The sequence below is a fragment of the Hirundo rustica genome, chromosome 2 (assembly GCF_015227805.2).
Source record: "Hirundo rustica isolate bHirRus1 chromosome 2, bHirRus1.pri.v3, whole genome shotgun sequence".
In the NCBI taxonomy this organism is placed as follows: domain Eukaryota; kingdom Metazoa; phylum Chordata; class Aves; order Passeriformes; family Hirundinidae; genus Hirundo; species Hirundo rustica.
In genome coordinates, this window is record NC_053451.1 from 14,786,005 (window position 1) to 14,806,143 (window position 20,139).

At 38.2% G+C, this 20,139-nt stretch overlaps 1 protein-coding gene across 6 annotated transcripts in view; it reads right to left on the reverse strand.

Moving 5' to 3' along the window:
- The window catches only part of ROBO1 (roundabout guidance receptor 1), a 698,550-nt gene that overhangs the window by 445,660 nt on the left and 232,751 nt on the right, over nt 1-20,139 (reverse strand). The window lies entirely within an intron of this gene.

Below are 20,139 nucleotides of genomic sequence, written 5' to 3' on the forward strand. Positions count from 1 at the left end.
CTATGTTCCTTTTTGGGGTTTTATTATGTATTGAGGACAAATTCTAAGATCAAAATACTGACAGGAGCAATTTTAAAAATAGTTATCCAAGTATTAGTGATTAGATTACTCAATCATTTTTTAATTATAAGCTGACAGTATGTGTGCTTCCATTGTGCTTGCTTTCAAGGATTACAAGGCATGTAAGTTACTAAGAATTTAACTGATTTTTTTTTTAATACTTATTTATTTGCTAATAAATCTTGAGACAAGATTTACTGTCTTTTGTTTTCAGTTGTTAAGGCTAGGGTTAGTATTGAGAAGTTGGGGGATTTTTCTTTTTTTTTTTTCAAATAACTTATTTTCTTCAGCTTAGATAAGAACATTGAAGTCTTCAGTGTGCTGCTTTGCTTTAAGAAATAGCATAAGAGCTTTTACACAAGACTCCTTTACACTAGGGATGTTTTATCTGTTAAGATGAAACAGGTAGCCATAGTGGTGGAGCTGCATGTCACACAATCCTCCTTTCTCTCCTCTCTGCTTGGAAAACCGTTGTTCCCATGAGATGCACCTTCCCCAAGCTCATGGGAAGCCACTCTATCATCTAACAATGGAACCAACATTCAGTATTTCACTTTTTCTTCAAGAAAGCCTTTTTTTTTTTTTTTAATTTTTTAACATTTCTGTTTTGTAAATCTATACTAGTCTTCACTTGAGGGCTGACAACACTTCTAAGGAGCTATGATTAACCATATTTTTCCTGTGTCTTCTATGTCTTAAAAGTGCTCCTGGAGCAAAAAAAGAAATGGAAAGATGCATGCCTATAACTAACACATCAATATTCCTGCTTTGCCTTGATTCATTATCCCACTATGGCTGCTGTAATTCCTGACATTTATGATGCAATTATAATCCAGTTGCTCCCAGCAGAATAACCTTTTGTTTCTACCATGTCCTCATAAATAGAGTTACTTGGATGCAGCAGTAAGTAATCCAGAAATACAGTGAGAGGGAAAAAGGACCCTGGGCTGAAATACCAATAATATAACTTTCACAAGTCCTGGTGAAAGAAACTTCAAAGTGGAATGCATAGGATTCATCCTTTCTTCTCTTTGATTCTCAGAGTATTGAGTTTTGACCAAACCTGACAGTTTTTCTACAAATTAAGACCACTAAACAACTTCCTGCTTGTACATCAAACAACATTCCAGGTACTGACTTGAGAGGGAAATGATAAATAAAGTATATCCTTAACTTGATGTGTAGTTTTTGCACACAGTGCTACTCAGCTGATCCTCAGAGCCTTTCCCTTTCAAAAAGACATTCATCTTGCTGCCACAGAGCTAACATTCAATATTTTGCACACTGTCTTCTTTTCAGAGTGCCCAGGAAAACAAACAAACAAACAAACAAACAGGAATACAGTTCGTCCTTGAACAGAGACTTAGTCTTCAAAAAAAGAAAAAACACACACACACACACACATATATATATATAAATCAAAGAGGGAAAAAAAAAACCTAAACGCCACAAAACAAACATATCAGTGAAGAACTAACACCCAGAAGTCTCCCAGATCAGCTGAAGTCCTTCACACATATTAAGTATTTTTTCCCCACTGTAATTTGCTGAGGAAAAATAAAGTCCTGTTGAAAGAAAACAGAAGGGCCTATGCTATGTCCTGCCATCCCACATGAAATATTGATCATAACTCACATGGAAAAGACCATAATGTTGAAGTTTATCAGCACTTGACATATGATACATTCTAAATAATTAGGAATTACTGTAGGTGATAAATAGACCAGACCACAATGTCAATAAGAAGGGTCAGTGTCACAGAAGCTTTAATCTGTGCAGGCACAGACACAAAGAAATATGTTACCAATGTGAATTTCCCATTGAAAAGAAAAAAAGAAAAAAAAAAGAAAAAAAAAAAGAAAAAATACTACCCACCCCCCCCCACTCAGTTTTTCTTTCCAAGTGAGACTTGTTTCACACAAGATAGCAAAGACAACAGGAAGATGCACAAAGCTGCAAATGCCTTTACACAGAGATCAAGGTTTCAGTGACTGCAGCGTCAAATTAATTAGAACTAATTTTAAGAAAATATATGGGACTGGCAAAATCTCTTAAAATCCTTTCAGCTGTGGAATCAAAGAGTATCTTCTTACCCTCTTGTATCATTATCTAACCTCTTTCCTAACCTCTCCTGTCTTTATAGGAGGGCTAGGAAATTAGAGCAATTCATAGACAGGTTGATAATTTTAGAATGCCAAGTTCTGTAGAAAATATTTTTTAAATCATATTAAATATACACCTTTGATATTGTTGTGCACAAAAATTAACAATAGCTTGGAAGGTGCAGAGGTACAAAGGAGCTTAAAGCTTCATTTCTGTAATTTTGAAGTGGAATATTATCTGAAAAAATACATATTAAAAAAAAATAGTTGCTCTTTATGATACTTGACAAAATAGGCTGTTATAAGAATTTCTAAAAGATTGTTTAAATAGAACATGGAAACCTCTGCCCGTGTATTTTTCACTGTGCCTTTAAAAGGAATGTTGACTCTAAAAATAGCTTACGGTGAAATGTCCTTGTGTTTTTTTTACAGAAATACGTGTTCTCAATGAAAGCTACTCTTTCCCATCACTTATTATATGGCACTGACTCCCATCATTATCTGTTCCCTTCTCCAAAGACTTTTGGAATAGTTCATTCTCCAAAACGGATTTGATCACTGTATCATATTTATAATTTTGGGGCAAGAGAGGGAAAGAACAAATTCTTGGAGATCTTTCCTCAGAACAAAAGTTGCTGAAAGTTGTTTGACAACAATCAAGCTATAGGCCCACACCTTTTACTTTAAACAATATTATTTACAGCATGTATTGAGTCACCAGCACAAAGAGTGTCAGGGATCCTTTTCAAACCTGCTGAACAAACAAGTTAGGCTTTCTTCAAAAAGCCTCAGCTTGGAGTCCCTTGACTGTGATTATAAAAGAATAACAAAAGAAGGACAGAGCACACACAGAACTGGCACAAAGACCTGGCAGAGCGCTCAGCAGATGGAAGTGAACACATGTCCTGCAGGTGTGGACACAGCTCCCACTTGGACAGGGAGATGGGAACAGCCACACGCTGCCTAACTTGGCCCTGCTCTGGCTCCCCCCTCAGCCTCCTGTATCTGCTGTGGGGCTGACAGAGACTTGCACAGACCATGCAAGGCTGCAAGTCAGAGCAAAGGGCCTGGTGACTAACCCCAAACAGCTGCCACTCCTAACACCGCCCCAGCTCCCGCTTCCCGCGCGCTCCAGCTCCCGCTGTACGGATGGGTGGGGATGGCTGTGCTGTTGTGGGACAGCCAGAGATATAAATAGCCACATTCTTGTTGTCTGGTCAGACATTCAAATGTCAGCCACTCAGTATTTTGAAATTTAAACCAAAACCTCCAGAAAGATGTATGGGATCAATGTAGTTGTGAGCAATTCAGAGGTGGGGTGTTTTGTATTTTTTTTTTGTTTGTTTGTTTGTTTGAATTTTCATTTCTCAGGCAGTTACAGCTATTGCTAAGTCAGCAGAAGAGAGGTTCCACATAATTATTTGCCACCTCTCAGGCTGTCTAATCCCCCAAGTGAGGGGGCAAGCCTGTTCTGCAGCCCTAGGAAGATAGGGAAGTGAGAGCCTTCTGGCAGCAGATCAAAGTTACCCTGCTAGCTTGAAATGCGTAAAAGTCAGAAGCATCCAGGGCTTTCATTTAAAGCAGTGAAGGATTTTCCTGTTCTGCCTCTTAGCTGGCCATTGAGTTGACTCTGCTGATCACCTGAGGGAGGCACAAGTCAGGAGACAAGGAGGGTATACACAAAGAAACCTGTCTTTCCATCCATCAGAGAAGAAACATCCAGCCAGCGCTGGTTTCGCAAACCAGCCATTGATTGACACGAAGTTTGCACAACTCTGCATTTATTTGGATACTGCTACAAAAGCAAGTCACAGCAATTTGTGTTTCTTTTTTTGAAGTATGCAGAGGGTGCAGATGCCCAGGGGCTGACACAGGACAGGCTGCCAGGTTGCCTCTGTGAGAAGGGGCTGGGATCACCCTATGCTGGACAAGGATGGTTCCAGACAGCCCAGCGCAGGGCACAGCTGAGCCCACAGCTCAGCTTTTCCCACAGGGAAAGCCTGGGTAAGGAAAGGCAGAACACAGCTCATAGCCCAGGGTGGGGGAAAAAAATGTGACAAACAGAAGAGGCAACACACACCAAAGTCAGCGAAGAAGGAGATATTCCATATGGTGCCCAAGCAGAGGATTCACTCTAGGCTGTAAGAAGCCCACATACGTAGAGGGGAAATCTACAAAAGGGAAGAAGTTTCAGGCAAATCTCTGTGCTAACTACCCTCCCTACAACCCCTTGCAGGCTGCTCAGGACTGAATGCAGAGAATCTGGGAGCCAAGGACTGGTACTGAACCTGGGCAGAAGAGGTAGCATGGAGAGAATCTGGTTTTGCTTTTGTCTTTTTTTCTCAACCTCTATTTTTTCATTATCATTATACATTTTTTCTATTTTCCCAAGCCAAGGTTATTCTGCCTGTGAGGGTACCTGGTAAGACACCTTGCTGTCTTTCTCCTCCTGTGTTCTCCCTGTCTTGCTCATAATCAGGAGAAATGGTGGGCATTTGACTGCTAGCCAAGGCTGATCCAATGCTACACAGATGTTACGGCCACATTGCTCTGCACAACAAAAAGGCTTCACAGAGCTTACACAGGCTTTTCAAATTCCATTTGGGTAAAGAGCAGAATTAGGGAACTCTTCAGGAATGTTTTTGAAAAATGTATGGAAAAATCTAGATGAAAAGGATGTTGCAATATTGGAATTCCCTGTAGATTGGGAAAAAGTTAGAGATCTTCACTGCTAACACGTGCTAAGCAGTGCAGTTTTACCCTCAAAACCTCTCTTATTTGTGCTATGTGCAAGAGCCCACTGGATTCAGAGTGGCACCCTCCACAATGGTAGCACTTTTCAATACACTTTGTGTGTATTAATGACTTTTCAAGGTAGAGTGAGAACTCCGGTTTTGTAACAAAGAATCACATAGAAGAGATGGTATTATAAAAAGAAATTCATGAATTCAGATCCATAAATTCAGCACCAGAGAAAAAGGGAGATCAGAACTGTGGAAACTGGGCATGACACAAGCCATGGTAATTTATGGTAATTTGTAGGACCATATGTCAAGTCATACTTAGAAATGAAGGTACCACAGTCTCTAGAATGAAAAAGCTACTGCACAGCACACTGCTTACTCGGTAGCAATAGATGAAAGGTAGAAAACACAGCCACCACGTTTCATATATCGTACTGCAGACTGATGTATGCATATACTGCACTTTGGAAAACATCCACAGTATTTTTGCCTCATGATAAAATAATCTAGAAGCCTTTTGCCTTGCTGTATAACAAGATAAGGCTATGACAAGTAAAGATAACATCAAACCAACAAATGGCTTATTTCTATATATTTAACAAATCTCCATGAATGGGATCCACTAAGATATTGAAAATTCATATAGGTTTTCTTTGAGCCATGTGCAACTGCTGCATGCCTTTTTTTTCTGCTTTAAATGCACAGCTGTCTAATTGAGCATTAACAATCTAATAAGGTACACAACAGGACCTGAAATGCAACTTTTCTTTCAGGCCCAGCAGTGCACAGGTTCTGTATCGCTCCCAGCTTTTCAATTAGATCATAATTATAACATGCCTCATTTAGAGCTACAGGAACCCTGACCTTGTCAACAGTACTGGACCATAACGTGTCTGTCTTAATTAGAGCTGATTAGTTCTGGGCCCAGATTTCATTGTGAAGCTCAGCTCCGTTAAAAACTGCTCATCTGTCTGGCAGCTGCGGGTGTTGCTGAGCCTTTTCCACCACCCTGCATGGGTGTGCTTGGCTCTTCCCGACTCCCCTGGGACAGCAGGACACTTTTGCTGGGCCCTCAGAATAAGGCAAATTATGGAAAGTAAGGAAAAAGAGGTAAAACAGAAGTCTTTCCTTTATGGACATTTTCATACCTTATCACATAGGGCAATTGCTGCTTAAAAAAGACTTAAAATCTGTAGCAGCAAGTTTTATACTAGGGAAAAAAGGAACGGTTTTTATAAGAAGTAATCACAGATACACTGAGATTGAAGAGAATTGAAAATAAAAGATCACATACATCATCTATGAGTGACAGAAAAGTGACATAAGTAATATTGCATTTTGGTGTTTTGTTATTGTTTGGGGAGCTGTTGGTCTGTGGGTTTGATTTTTGGTTTTTTTTTTTCAACATCAAAGGCAATAAAAGTTACAGCATTACAATTCTGAGGTTATTTCTCTACTGCCGTGTTTTGAGCATATTTTAAATCTTAGAATTTATTAAACCCTTTCTTTTCTACAATGATTTAATCTAACCTTGAGTTTTTACAACACACAATTGATATTGACAGGAGAAATCACATCCTCCTTAAAACCTTTTCTCCTCTTTTAGATTGTAATGGTTGATTTTTCTGCTGTATCACATTTTTGGGTGATACTGAAAGACCTGTGTGATTTTTCCTCTTATTGAGACAGTTATAACAGTCATTTCCTCAGAATTAGTTAGGACTCTATACCAAAAGCCTTATCTCCATAATTAACTTTCATAGCCATGTGCACCAATGAAAAACTAACCAATTTCAAAAACTTAGTTTACAAAAAATCCTGCTGCAATCTCGTGCTGTTAAAATTTATTCCACATCCAACCACGATGACTGCAAATCCCCCCTTCTTAACTCCCACAGTGGTTCTCATGTACTGGCTGTAATTGCAGTGGAAAGCTGAAAAGTCCTCAGCATTATAAATACAGACTTCAAAAGCTGTCACTGTCTACAATACGCCTACAAATGCATTGGCTAGGAAAGGCATTTCCTAGCTTCCACTGTTGTCAAAAATACAGACTTTTATTTAAATAAAGAGACAGCTTGGGCCCCTCACAGAAGGATTGTCTGTACTACAGACAGGCAGCATCGTTTCCAGACAAGAGCCGTGTTTTCCAAACCTCACTCTCTGCACATCTTGTCTTAGGAAATGAAGAGATACGTCCTATGTACTAATGGATTGTTTTACATGCATTCTGTATCATAGCAAGAGTAATTTGCATCTATCCAAAGGCAGCTAATTTGGTATGAGTTCCCAAGGTTTGCAAAAGTTAGGAGTATCTGAATAACTTCACCTATGAAATCATGGTATCAGAAAGCTTACTGTTCTTAATTAAAGTTTAAGAATGAATAAATGTTGCAGTGAGACATCTTTCAGAGCTAATCAATACCTAAGCCAGCATAAGAGATTAGATCAGAGTAAAACCAAATTGTTTTAAAAAACCCACAAATGGGTACATGATTCATTATCAAGGCCACACGTGGCTGAATTCAAAAGTCTGAATTTTCTTAATTCTGTTTTCCTCATAAAACTACTCTCTCTGCTGTTGGGGGGGGGGGGGGTTGTCCTCTATACATCACGATAGGTGCTGGAGGAAGTACAAAACCCCACAATTAAAAAACTTCCATTGCTATAGCTCCCAGAAGTTGATCTTGTGTTGAATATGAAAATATTGAGCAGGAGGTAAGGAAGAGAAATATTTAACTATTACCATATTATCTATGTAAAAAGAATTAAAACAAAGCACATGAACTACAGGGGTTGTAGACATATTAAACAGTAATTACAGTTTTGCTACTGACCCTAGTGTGTTGCAGGTACTAGTTTAGGGGAAAATTAAATCTTAGTTGCATTAAAGGGGTCACCATTAAAATCTCTACAAATTATTTTACAAGAAATTATACAAACATAATATTTATTAGGTATAAAATACACAGAATGCCATGGTAATGTTTTAATGCTTACCCCAGTGAATAAATATGAATCATTGTACATCTGTGCGGATTTCTGCCTGCTCTCTATTAAGAGTGTCATAATGTTTGCAGAAATATTTACCAGATTCCATCCATGGAACTTCCTATAAATTAACACAAATCTATTTTGAATAATGAGATCACCAATTTTGCAAAAATTGCTGTAAACCTTAAAAGTTAAATAACTCGCTATTTCAAGATCGCCACAGGAAGTATCATAAAAATACAGAGACTTCCCAAGTTTTATGAGATACTTTTTTCCATTAATCATAGGAAAAAAAAAATTGCATGGAGAGATCCATGTGTTTTGTTTAATAAACTGTAAATAAAAATGATCATTATAAATCACAGGGAATTATTTTCATAAATTTATATTAACTTACAAAGTACAGTACAAGTTTATACTCAAGCAATAGAACCCAGAACTCATGTTGTATTGTTAATTTATTTATCTACATTGTATTTGGTTCTGTTGAAACCTCAGCAGTATTGTTTTCTATGCATTCTTAATTTCAGCTTAATTTCAGTGCTCAAGCACTTAATGCTCCAACAGTAGCTCACAATCACAGAATGGTGGAGGTTGGAAGGGATCTCTGGAGATGATCTAACCCAACCTTCCTGCAGATTCACCTGCAGCAGACTGCACAGCAGAGTTTCCAAATGGGTTTTGAATCTCTCCAGAGCAAACTTCACAATATCTCTGGGCAGCCTTTCTTAGTGCTCTGTCACTCTCAAACAAACAAACAAAAACAACAAAACGCCACCACCACCACCAAAAAAATTCTTTTATTCAGAGGACACTCCCTGTATTTCAGTTTGTGCCAGTTGCCCCCTTGTCTCATCCTTTCCTCTTGGCAGCCACCTTACAGAGACTGGCACACATTGATGAGACCCAGGCTAAACAGCTCCAGCTCCCTCAGTTTCTCCTCAGAAGAGATGCGCCTGTTCCCTAAACTCTTTCCACTGAACCACCTCCAGTGTTCTTCCTGCAGTTCTCCTTGTAATTCTTGTTCTGAGGAGCCCAGAACTGGACACAGCATTCCAGGGGCCCCACCAGGGCAGATTAGAGAGGAAGAATCACCTCCCTGACCTGCTGGCACTGCTCTTCCTAACACACATCATGATATCTTTGGACTTCTTGACCACCAGGATGCCCTGCTGGCACATGGACAGCTTGGTGTCCACCAGGACCATCATGTCCTTCTCCACAGTGTTGTTTTCTAGCAGGTCATCCCCCAACCTGTACTGGTGTCTGGGGTTATTCTTCCTCAGGTTCAGGACCCTGAATTTGCTGAATTCCATGAGGTTCCTTTCTGCCCACAGTCCAGCCTATCCAGGTACCCCACTGGCAGCATGGCCTCATGGTGGATCAGCCAGCTCTTCCCAGTTTTGTAGCATCAGCAAACCTGGTGCAGGTACTCTCTGTCCCTTCATCCAGGTCTGTCCCTTCATCCAGCCCACTGAGGAATCAGTTGAAGAGGACTGGACCCAGAAATGCCCCCCAGGGAGCACTGCTAATGCCAACACGACTCTGTGCTGCTGTTTACAAGCCTCTGAGCTCATAAAAAACCCAAGTTTGCCAACTAAGTTTGTAAGAGCACAGGGTTTTTTCAATAAAAAATTTCAGAACTATCTTTGAAGGCAGTACACTGGACATATGCATGCTAAACCCAAACTGAAGAAAGTGAATTTGGAAGTATGAATGCCTTATTCATTCAGGTGAGAGTTTTTGAGAGTATGATTACTGGGGTGAATATCCAGCCATTCCATCACCTATTCCTACAATAGCTTGTCTGCAGGTTTGGCACTGACCAGGAAAGGAGGGTGGATGCCAGAAGCCAGAACAGCAGCAAATAATTTAGTCCTGCAGAGTCTACCATCCCTTTTGACAGTGTAATTTAATTTTAATTTGCATAAAATTTTGACTTGATGGAGAAAATGAATAATTACAAAATGTGTTCTTTTTGTCCCCAGTGATACAAACATTTGGTATGATAGTAGGCAGGGATATGGGGGAAGAAATGTGGAGATCAAATATACAGACTTTTTTTTTTCCTTAAAGGTAAGCCAAAACCACAATGTTTAAGTCAATAAGCTATTAAAATTGCCTATGAATTACTGAAGCAAGAAAACATCTTGATGATAAAATAAATTAAAACAGTACTGTCAATTTCTCTCCACAGTTAGCTTAAAATATTCCAAGGATTGCCATTAGGAAATGCCGAGCCTCTTTCCCTTATTACTGTTGTCATCATCTCTTCCATTCCCCCAGCATTCTCTCTCCCTTTCTTCCCTGCCCACACAAAACCAAAAATGCAAAACTAAAGAAGCCATCTTAAGCCAAAAGCACAAACCCATACTGGCTACATCTAAATATACTCATAAATGAAAAAATACCTGCAATGTAGGAGAGGGATGGCACATGGGGGTTTTCTTTATTTGTTTATTTTGTGGGTTTTCTGCTCTTTCCTTTGTGTTTCTGTTTAGTTTTTGTTGGTTTGGGTTTTTATTTTGAAACACAAAGGTGATCATGGAAACATGTTTTAATCCATAGCATGGTGCATAAAATAAATTCATATGTGTTTTAAATGTTAATGACTTGTTATATTTATATATTGCCACTCAATGTTATCCCCCGAAAATGTATGCCAGGCTTCATCTATGTAAATATAGAGCAAAAATAAAACTGATCTATCATAGGGGGAAATAAATGGCCCCTAAAATATAAAGACTTCTGGAAATGATGAGGAAGAGAGAGTTCTGACAGACAGATAGATTAATAGTGCGATAATAAATTAAACATAAACCTCCAATCCCAGCTGCCCATGATCTAATGGTCACTCAGGGACATTGCAGAGCTTTAACATCTGGTGCAAAGAGGGCAAAATTACCACTAAACTGGCCTTTCACCTTCTAAAGACACTGGGATTGCATATGGCACAGTTGCATGTGTGCCAGATGCTCACTCAAAATGTGCAACAAACCCTTCCTAGCAAGCCCACACAGTTTAAGAGACTTTAGGTCCAGAGTAAATCAGAATGATTTTTTTAAAGAAAACAAAACCAGAATACTACTTTTCCCATACAATATTTCCTACTTTGGAGATCTACACTCAGATAAGAGAGGCACTCGCTTTCCTCCAAGTCAAATGAGAGGGCTGGCCCTTAAATCCTGGGAAAAAGCTTTGAAAAGCACTGTATAGCAGTCAGGTCTCTTTAGCGCATTTTCAGTATATCCCTTTCAAATGAAAATGGCTATGCTTGAAAGCACAAAGTTGCAATTTAAAAAACTTATGCCACAGCATGCAAAAATAATGACGTTGAAACCAATAAAAATGTAAATCCAAATATAATGGGAGATTAAATACATTGGGAAATTAACATTAAAGCAACAATTTTGTCTTGCATACAATATATTATGTTTCACTCTTTCTTAACATTTGGGAGAAGAAACGTGTGTAAAAGATTGACTGACAATACAACTTAACATATCATTGTGCTCAGTAGTTCTGCAGCATTTAATCCTTATGTAATGGCTTATTTCTGTTCACTACCCAAATTATAACTTGTATCAACATGACACTACTATATCAGACTGCAAGTATTTGTTTTGAATCAGTCTGACTTTCATCAATAATCATGGGACTACTACAAGCATTTGTATTTTTGTGGTTTCCTTTTTCCTTCCTTTCTTAAAACAGTGCATTTTTTGGAATATCTTATTACTCAAGTCCTCCTTTATTATTTAGCCAACAATTAACTGCCTTTCTAAGTATTAATACTAATAACTAACTGATCCAACTCAGGAAGTAGAAATTAGCTGGACAAAATAGTAAATTCTTAAGGAATTGCCAAGCTGAACAAACAGATCCCACCCCTGCAAGTCCAGGAGCGTTCTGTACTACATGGCAATAGGACTTCATTTCAAACATGCTTCTGGACAGGCACGACTCCTGTGAGAACTTCATGCACAATTGACTTCATGGAAAAGGTAGTTTAAGTCTATTTAAATCTTTCCAGAAATCACATAAAAGCTCAATTTGTTTTCTCATGATGAGTTTTCTTCTCATCATTTATTGCAGTATTTGTACAGCACCTTACATAATGAAAATACATCAGGCCTAGGTAACCACCTGTAATACCACATTATAAAAAGAAATCCAAACATTTTCTGTTGGTGAAGAACCACAGACAATCATGGAACTGTTTGCTTCCATGCCACAGCAGGTGTTAAGACAGGCATTTTGTTAATCATGTCAAATATCAAGCTTCTAAGCTTGCAAGATTGTGAAATCACCAGAACTTAGTTGACTCCATCAAAAGGAGAGATGGGTAACACCATTTTTTACTCTTCCTCCTTTTAGATGGGGGGATGATGAGGGGAAGGGATGTGCATTTTGTGGCGGAGAAAAAAGGGCTTACAAAGCAGTAATTGTTGAATTAGGGATCCTTTTAGGACACAGTGCCCTACATTATTAATCTGTTGGGTGTTGGTTTTTTTATTTTTTTCTCTTTTAACCCATACTGCTCAGTTTTTTATATGTTTATCACTGTGGGCCACCACTTCCTCAAAATCAAAGATGCAGTTTTCAGTATTGACAAGATCAGTGATCAAATCACGATTCTATAATTACCATGCATAACCCTCTGAGATCTTGCAGCACTGTCTAAAGTAGGTTTTGCATTTAGTATTTTAAATTTTGTATGTTCAAAAGCAAGTGTCATGCAACTGAAGGTAAAAATTTTGGTAATGAACAGGGACACACTTAAACCGACTCCCAAGTTTACTCCCCATTATTTGAAATTACTCAAGTAAAATCCCATCATACTAGTTGGGTTTTCTCAGCAAAAACATATCCTGACCTGAACCACAAAAGAAAAGAATTTTGTATTGAAAATAGGAAGGGAAGGAGCTATCACGACAATTAAAACCAAACAAGTTTTTAGCATCTCTTGTTGGGTTTTATTTTATTCTCATTTTATGGTTTCTTGTAGAATCACATTACTAAGGGAATGCTTTGCACGTGAGCTAAACGTATGAGACAACATCTGGATGTTACATTCCAACTAATAGCATTTTCAGAAATGGGCTGCTGGGTTGGATCTCCCTCATGGTGACATTGTCCATTTTATTTTACTACTGGGCTCCTGTATAAAAATGCCTGGTCAAACATCCACATATGAGTTGAAGGATATTGAAGAAGGTAGCAAGTTTTCACCTTTTATATGTTTGTGTTATATTAGGAAAAAATAGGTCTACTCCACATTTGGTGTACTGTAGAGCATCTCAGGAGAGGTGACAAATGTTAGTGAATTTCTAGTATCAAGGACTTTTGCTTAGCCCTTTGACTTCCATGTGACTCTCCAACAGCAGACCATTTAAAAAAAAAAAAAAATTGAATGCTTCTAGATTACATACCCTACACAACACAATCCTAATGAGACGTGCAGTTAATTACAGTTTCTCACTCAGACTGCTGCAAATACTTAGTCAATTTTTATGCCATTATGGCTGTTCCACCAGAAAACAATGACAACTTTATGACTTCCTAAAAAATAGCTACCCCTTAAGCTTTCAGGTATACAATGCGTTTCCAAAAATTACTCTCACATCAAAACTTACAGTCCCTTTTTAGAGATTTTTTTTGGTACAAATACTAGAAGTAATATAAAGTTTTAATGGGTTACTAACACTCATTTGTTTGGATTTTTTTAATTATTATTGAGTTAACTTTAACCTTCATACACAGACAGTTCCATGATGAAAACCCAGCTATTTCAGAAAAATAAATCAGGGAGCGGGGAGTACAAATGCTACAATAGAGAAAACAGAAATAATATAATTTGGGCTTGACGGCAGCTTCCTCCCTTACAGACATCAAGGCACTTGATTTGGATGCTCCTGTTGGAACATAACCAAGTGACTAACCAGCACCTTTTCAGCCACAGTCTGAAAAAGACTGGGGGATCTAGGATCACAAGGAAACCAAACACAAACCCACAGAGCATTATAAATTAATTTCTCTCAGTCATCTGAATACAGAAGGATAACATGGAAATATGGAGAGGTTAAGGATACAATATGTGAACTAGGCTATCTATATGTCCTTATATCTAGCTGCAGTAGGATTTTCAAATCCATCACTCCAAGCTTTCCTTTTTATTGCTGCTTATATTGCCATTGGGGGTCCAAATTTGTACAACAGTCAATGTGGCACAACTGAACAGAAAAACATAACATTTTTCAAAGCTTGGGGGGAAAAAAAAAAGAAAAAAGAAATAAAAAGGAAGGTGCTGTGCTAGCTGAGACGCATGTAAGAACTTGCATAAGAATTTTATGTACGTGTGTGAAGAGCAATTACTACACTTAGGTACAAACAGGTGATCAGAGCAAAGAGCCACCATGGCTTCACAAGCTATTGTTTGTGAGGTGAGCAATAATACCTGAGCACACACAAACTCCCAGCCTGCTCCAAGTACAAAGGCTGGTGTTCCCACCACGGGACGTGCACCAGCAGGCCTGCATTCAGCCTGACACAAAGCTCACTTCTGACCTCTCAGCCAGGAATGATCTGTCATTGACACGGAAACATCGTGTTAGAGCTTGTGCATTCCAGTGGGCACACTTAAGTACCTCCCCTTGATCTTTGAGGAACCTAACTGATTTCTGCAAGAAAAAGCAAAGCAACATCACATCAGAAGTGTCTCAACCCTGCCATTTGCCAACACAGGGGTCAGTTTGCCCTGAACACAGAGTTACCAATACATTTCCCTCAAGTTACAAATTGTCCCCCTCAAGATAAAGAAAACAAGAACTTAACTCTCAGCTGCATGAATACTAAAATCACAAGGAAGAAGAGAGATGTTGAAAACAAGTTATTTTGTTTTGGGTGCTCCTGACTTATTTATAACCATAAGAAAGTAAGATATTTCAAAGTTAAAACTATTTCATGTAGGAAAGATGGTGTTCAGTTATTGCTGTTATTTCAGTAAACAAAAAATTGATGATCTATCTTTCTTTTCTTACTTGCCCTCAGATTAACTGCTGAGAGTTCAGTTGCAAATAGTACACATAAATTTGGGAACTTCTGACGCAGATTAAGTCATTTTTTTGAAGAAACTAAAGAGCATTGATAAAATTCACTTACACATTCCACTCATATAGAGTAATGCCATCAATAACACATGCCCAGAGACTTTTGGGTTCCTATTTTGTGCAGTGTGATTAACCACTTCTTGTATATTTATTGTAATCAGGATATTTTAAAACAGAAACTTGTCATAGCTCCATTGTCATTGACATAGTAAAAAAAAAAAAATTCTTGAGGGGGTGGTGGGGAATTCCAGTATTGGACAAAGCAATCACTTCGCCCTAGTGAAACAAAATGTAAGGTGTTAATTATTAAAAATGGCTATCAAGGTTTTGCTAGGTAAGAGCAACATCAGTCTAGTCTGTATGAAAAACCTTTTTTTCTCCTTTGCATTTGACCTTTTTTGTATTTCTTCTCAGAGGTCTTCAGCTTATGCTGGTACAGATTGTTCACAGGGCCCAGCCCATCCCTGCTCCTCCCACAAAAAAATACAGCATCATGAAAATTTAGACGTAGTCTTCAACAAAAAAATAAACGGCATTAAAAACAACACCTGGCCTTCTCAGAGGTGAAGCTACTTGGAGGTCTGTGCCTTCCAGCTCTGCAGCAGCTCTTGAGCAGCACAGACCTGTTCTGGCCAGTACTTTGGTACGAGCTGAGCCCCGTCTGAGCAACAGCTCCTGGAAACAGATCTGTCTTTCATTGCAGAGCTGGCAGGGTGGGGAGACTTCCACCTCTCCCACACAGAGAGGGGAAATGCCATCATACATCAGGAATAAATACATGCATTTGGAATGTAAAGCTGTTCACCACACTGGCTGTTGGGATTGTACCTGTCCAACAGTCTTTTCTTGGCGTAAACAGAAAACAAGTTAAGCTGGATCCTAGGCTTGGCCTTAGTAGTTTTGCACATCTTACGACAGCCACACCGCTTCATTTGAGTTTCTAACTTCATATAGCTCATTAGCACTAATATTTATTTAAAATAATTTATTGAAAACAGGTTTACTTAAGGTTGCTTACAGTCTAGTTTATTTTCAATGCATGTTATTAACTTATTGTCAATTACTCAGATGTTACTCACAACATTTGTCCTAAGCCCCTCAATTCCTGGACAACTGTCTAAAGTTTGAGGTAAATGGAGAATCTGAAAGTTTCAACAAGTTTGCCTGGGGAGAAGAGCATGGAGAAATTATTTCTAGAAAATAGACCATGCAGAAATTATTTCTAGTGCATGGGCCATATGATATAGTTAAAGTATCCATAAATAATGCCTTGAAGTACTTTAATTCTCATTTATGATTCTTAATATTACTGATTTCCTAATGCCTTCTTCAATCTTCTCCTTTGTAAGACAAGTACCACTTCTTCTAGTCTAAACCCTGCTTACTAGCACCGGGACCAATATTTGGCCATTAAGTTCTAAAAGATTAGAAATACTTTATGTGAGTGAATTGCCCTTCAAGAAAGAAAGAACCTTCAATCAGTAACAAACCTGGAAGGAGTTATGGAGCAGGCCTGTGTGTTAACCAGAAACAGACATCAGAAGTCTTACAGCTGCTTGTATACATGGGATTACTTTATGAGCAGCAGTAATTTTTATTCACAGAGGTTACTTCCCAATAGACAAATGAATTAAAGTAAATTTCATTCTATTCACTACTCTTCTTCCACTATTGAATTCAAGAAATTCCATCTTTATCTGCTGAAGTACTTAAAAAAAAAAAATTTAAAAAACCACCACCCAAGAAAACCCATCCTCAAACAGTATTAACATCCAAACTTCCAGAATTTTCCATTTCTTAATGTTCTGACCCCATAAGGAGTCTGATTTAATGTAAACTAAATACATAAGTAATAAGTAGAATAAGTCTTCAACCATCAAGTAATGTTAAAAAAAATATATATAAAAATCAGGAATTAAATAATTCCATTTGATTGTTTTCATGAGAACCTAACATTTGTATCATGGGAAAACCAAACCACAAATGTGCACAGTGGGAAGTATTTCCAAAGTCAGTGACAGTATAAACTAAACAGCAGTGCACAATTATTCAGGGCTGTCTTTAAGCCCCAAGAGTGAAGTTATCTTAAAAAAAATATCCTCAGTGCACCTTCTGGATCTTTTACTCATTTAAAAAAAGTTCTTATAACCTGTTTGTTCCTACATTACTCACGTTCTTTACAAACAATTGATTTTGGATACATTGACTAGGATTTTTAATGTTGCTAAAGTCTTGGACATTTGGGGGAGGGGTATTTATTAAAATCAGAGTAAATTTTGTGAGTTTTAAAATTTATATGTTGTTAAAAAAAAGGGCAGGAAATTTTTATAATGAAGATTTTTTTCAGTCAACAATATAGTTTCACTTTCAAAATCTATATCTGATAAGAATCAAATAACAAAAACCTTGTCTTTTTAGAACTTTTTTTGTATGTCTCCTTTAACAAACAACCACAGTCAGGTACATATTGACTAGGTTTTAGCACAGCCTTTATCATGAAATAACTCTTTCTACAGACGTAAAAAAATATTTTATACATATCTTATCATGTTCCAATTTCCTATACAGAAAAATAAAACCAGTACAAACATTCCTAAATAATATAATTTTCTCAAGTTTAAAATGTCCTCCATCACAGACAGAAGGTGATGACCAGCAACAGACTAACAGAGATAAGGATGGAGCATTTCTACATTTGACAAGCAGCAAGAATATTCTGTCTCTAGGCGTTTCATTACTAGTGTCCATAAAATCTGAGGAGAACATGAAAGGCAGGACTGACAAAACACAAGAAAAGCAAGACAAAAGATTCTTACTATGATCACTAATCTTTGCTACTTTTCTACACATCAGAAGCTATACAAGCAAATGAGTACCAGAAAGGGAAGAAAGGAAAAAAAATATATCAGGCATAGGTCTGTGGGAGATGAGCACTCTCAGTACTGTACAGCTCTAGGCTGTACAAGACACTTCAGCTTGGCAGCGCCTCTCCTCCCTGGGATGTTGAAAGTCCATGATCACCTCTAGAGCCATAGATAATTATTTGAATACATAGATGAGTTGCATCCTACAGATATTTCCTCCTGGAGAACTACCACAGCCAGCTAGAGTATGTTAACCTGGTGCTCAAAATGGCCAGACACCCTGGAAATGTCCTATTTGGTTTCTCAAAGGGAACACATTTTTGGAATGTTTCAAGAGTCTCATCCAAACTCTGGCCTCAGTCCTAGTCCCAAAGTCCATTTTCCACTCATAAGCCATTTCTAACATGAAGAACATTTCCCCACAGGTTAACAGAATTTCTCTTCTCACAAGCTGTATACACAGGCCAAATAAAATAAAGACTTTTTTGCATAACGCCTAATCGAAAACATACTTTTTCATCATTGAGCTCTGTGCTACCTGTACTTTCTAAAGTCAAATTATAAACCACTTTCTGCAGCTATATTCCATGTCACTTGGCATGAGGCTGCAACCAAGAAACTTTCCTGATCCTTTCCTGCAAAGCAAGACTCGTTAATGAACTGATATCTCATCATCTGTAAATGGGGCTATCAGAACCTGTCTTAAGCTCTGTCTTCTTGACCATGAGACTGCTTTTTAAGCTTGAAAACTTGGCTTCATTAGGTATAGTCCAACACTGTTTTAACTTCCTGCCTAGTTCCTTTAAGAGATTTCTATGAAAATAAGTTGATAGACAAAGAAACAACTTGCAGCAAAACTTACACAATTAATACAAAAATTTCCCTTTGTGTACAACTTCACAGGGGAAGCCCTTACTTATATATATTTTTGCAAAGAAATTCAAATTGAAAAATTTCCCCTGTGGGGGCTAATTGATTATTTGAGCAACACATGACAGGAATAGGCTGCTTTATTTAAAATCAGTAGGCTTAACCAAGATACTTCAAATACCATGAGTGTGTTTCTAACAGAAGCACAAAAATAATTTTAGTTTTAGACTCTCCCTTGTCTAGGCTCAGTTGTAGTAAGCAGTCATCAATAAAATGTATTGCAGAGCCCATTGTTTTCTACAGTTTAGGTTTATTTTCCATGGAGAAAATGAGCTGTCATAATGGGCACAAACAAGATCTCCTACAAAGCAGAAACCCAGGCATTAGGCATGGAGCTGTTCAGTAAAAATCATTAAATCCAGAGGCTTATATCAAACACCTCTCAACTACAAGTGCAGGAAACAGTCAGTTAAAGTTAAAAAACAAACAAACAACACCACCCACACCCCAAATAACTCTGGCAAAGTACAGTAAAAACTGTTTCACTCATTGTACGTGATGAGAAAAGCCTAGTCCACTTGAGATTCAGGCTGAAAATCTGGTGGACATGAATCGGAGTTCTTTGCAAAAGCTTATGAAAATGGTGCTCCTGGGTTCCCCTCTGTAATCAGGAGAGAAACAACCCTAATCACGTCCTAGAGAGCTTCTCTCCAACTGCTTTGAAAGAGGTGAATCCTGCCCTTAGTGGCCATTAAGCACCAGCACTTCCTCCAGGGGAATGACCTCCTGAACCAGGAGCAGCCTGGCCTCCTGTCGTGAGCTGCAGGACCAGCACCACGTGGGGCATAAAGAACACACTAAACTCCTAACTCTCCTCCAAAAACAAAAGCAAGGCTGAGGTTAAGGGTTAAAGCCAAGGGTGATGCATGAGGAGGAGTCAGCACCTCAGGTTTCTGGTCGTAGTTACCACAGTTATATAAAATTGCAGCAGTGTCTCATATATACTACTGTAGTCCTGCAAATAATTTTCCCTGCTAGAAACAAGGAATTCAGGCACATTAAACCTGCTCTGCAATATTAAAAAAAATCTTCCTTATTATGCAATATTTGAATGGAAAGGCAGGAATGTAACATACAATCCCACATTATATGATTTACTGTCCTGACATGCAAAAATCTCTATTACCAGCACCACATGGAAGACTTTCAGAGTAGTTTCTTAATTTTATTTATTTATTTTATTTTATTTTGTACATCAGCCATCACACCATGGGCTGATGTGGACTTCCAAGACAGGTTCTCAATCCCAGTCTCTCGCTGTTGGAGTTATTTCTGTGAGGACAAATGGCAATACAAAACTGCATTTTGCCCTCTTTTCTACTATGTGTATATAGAC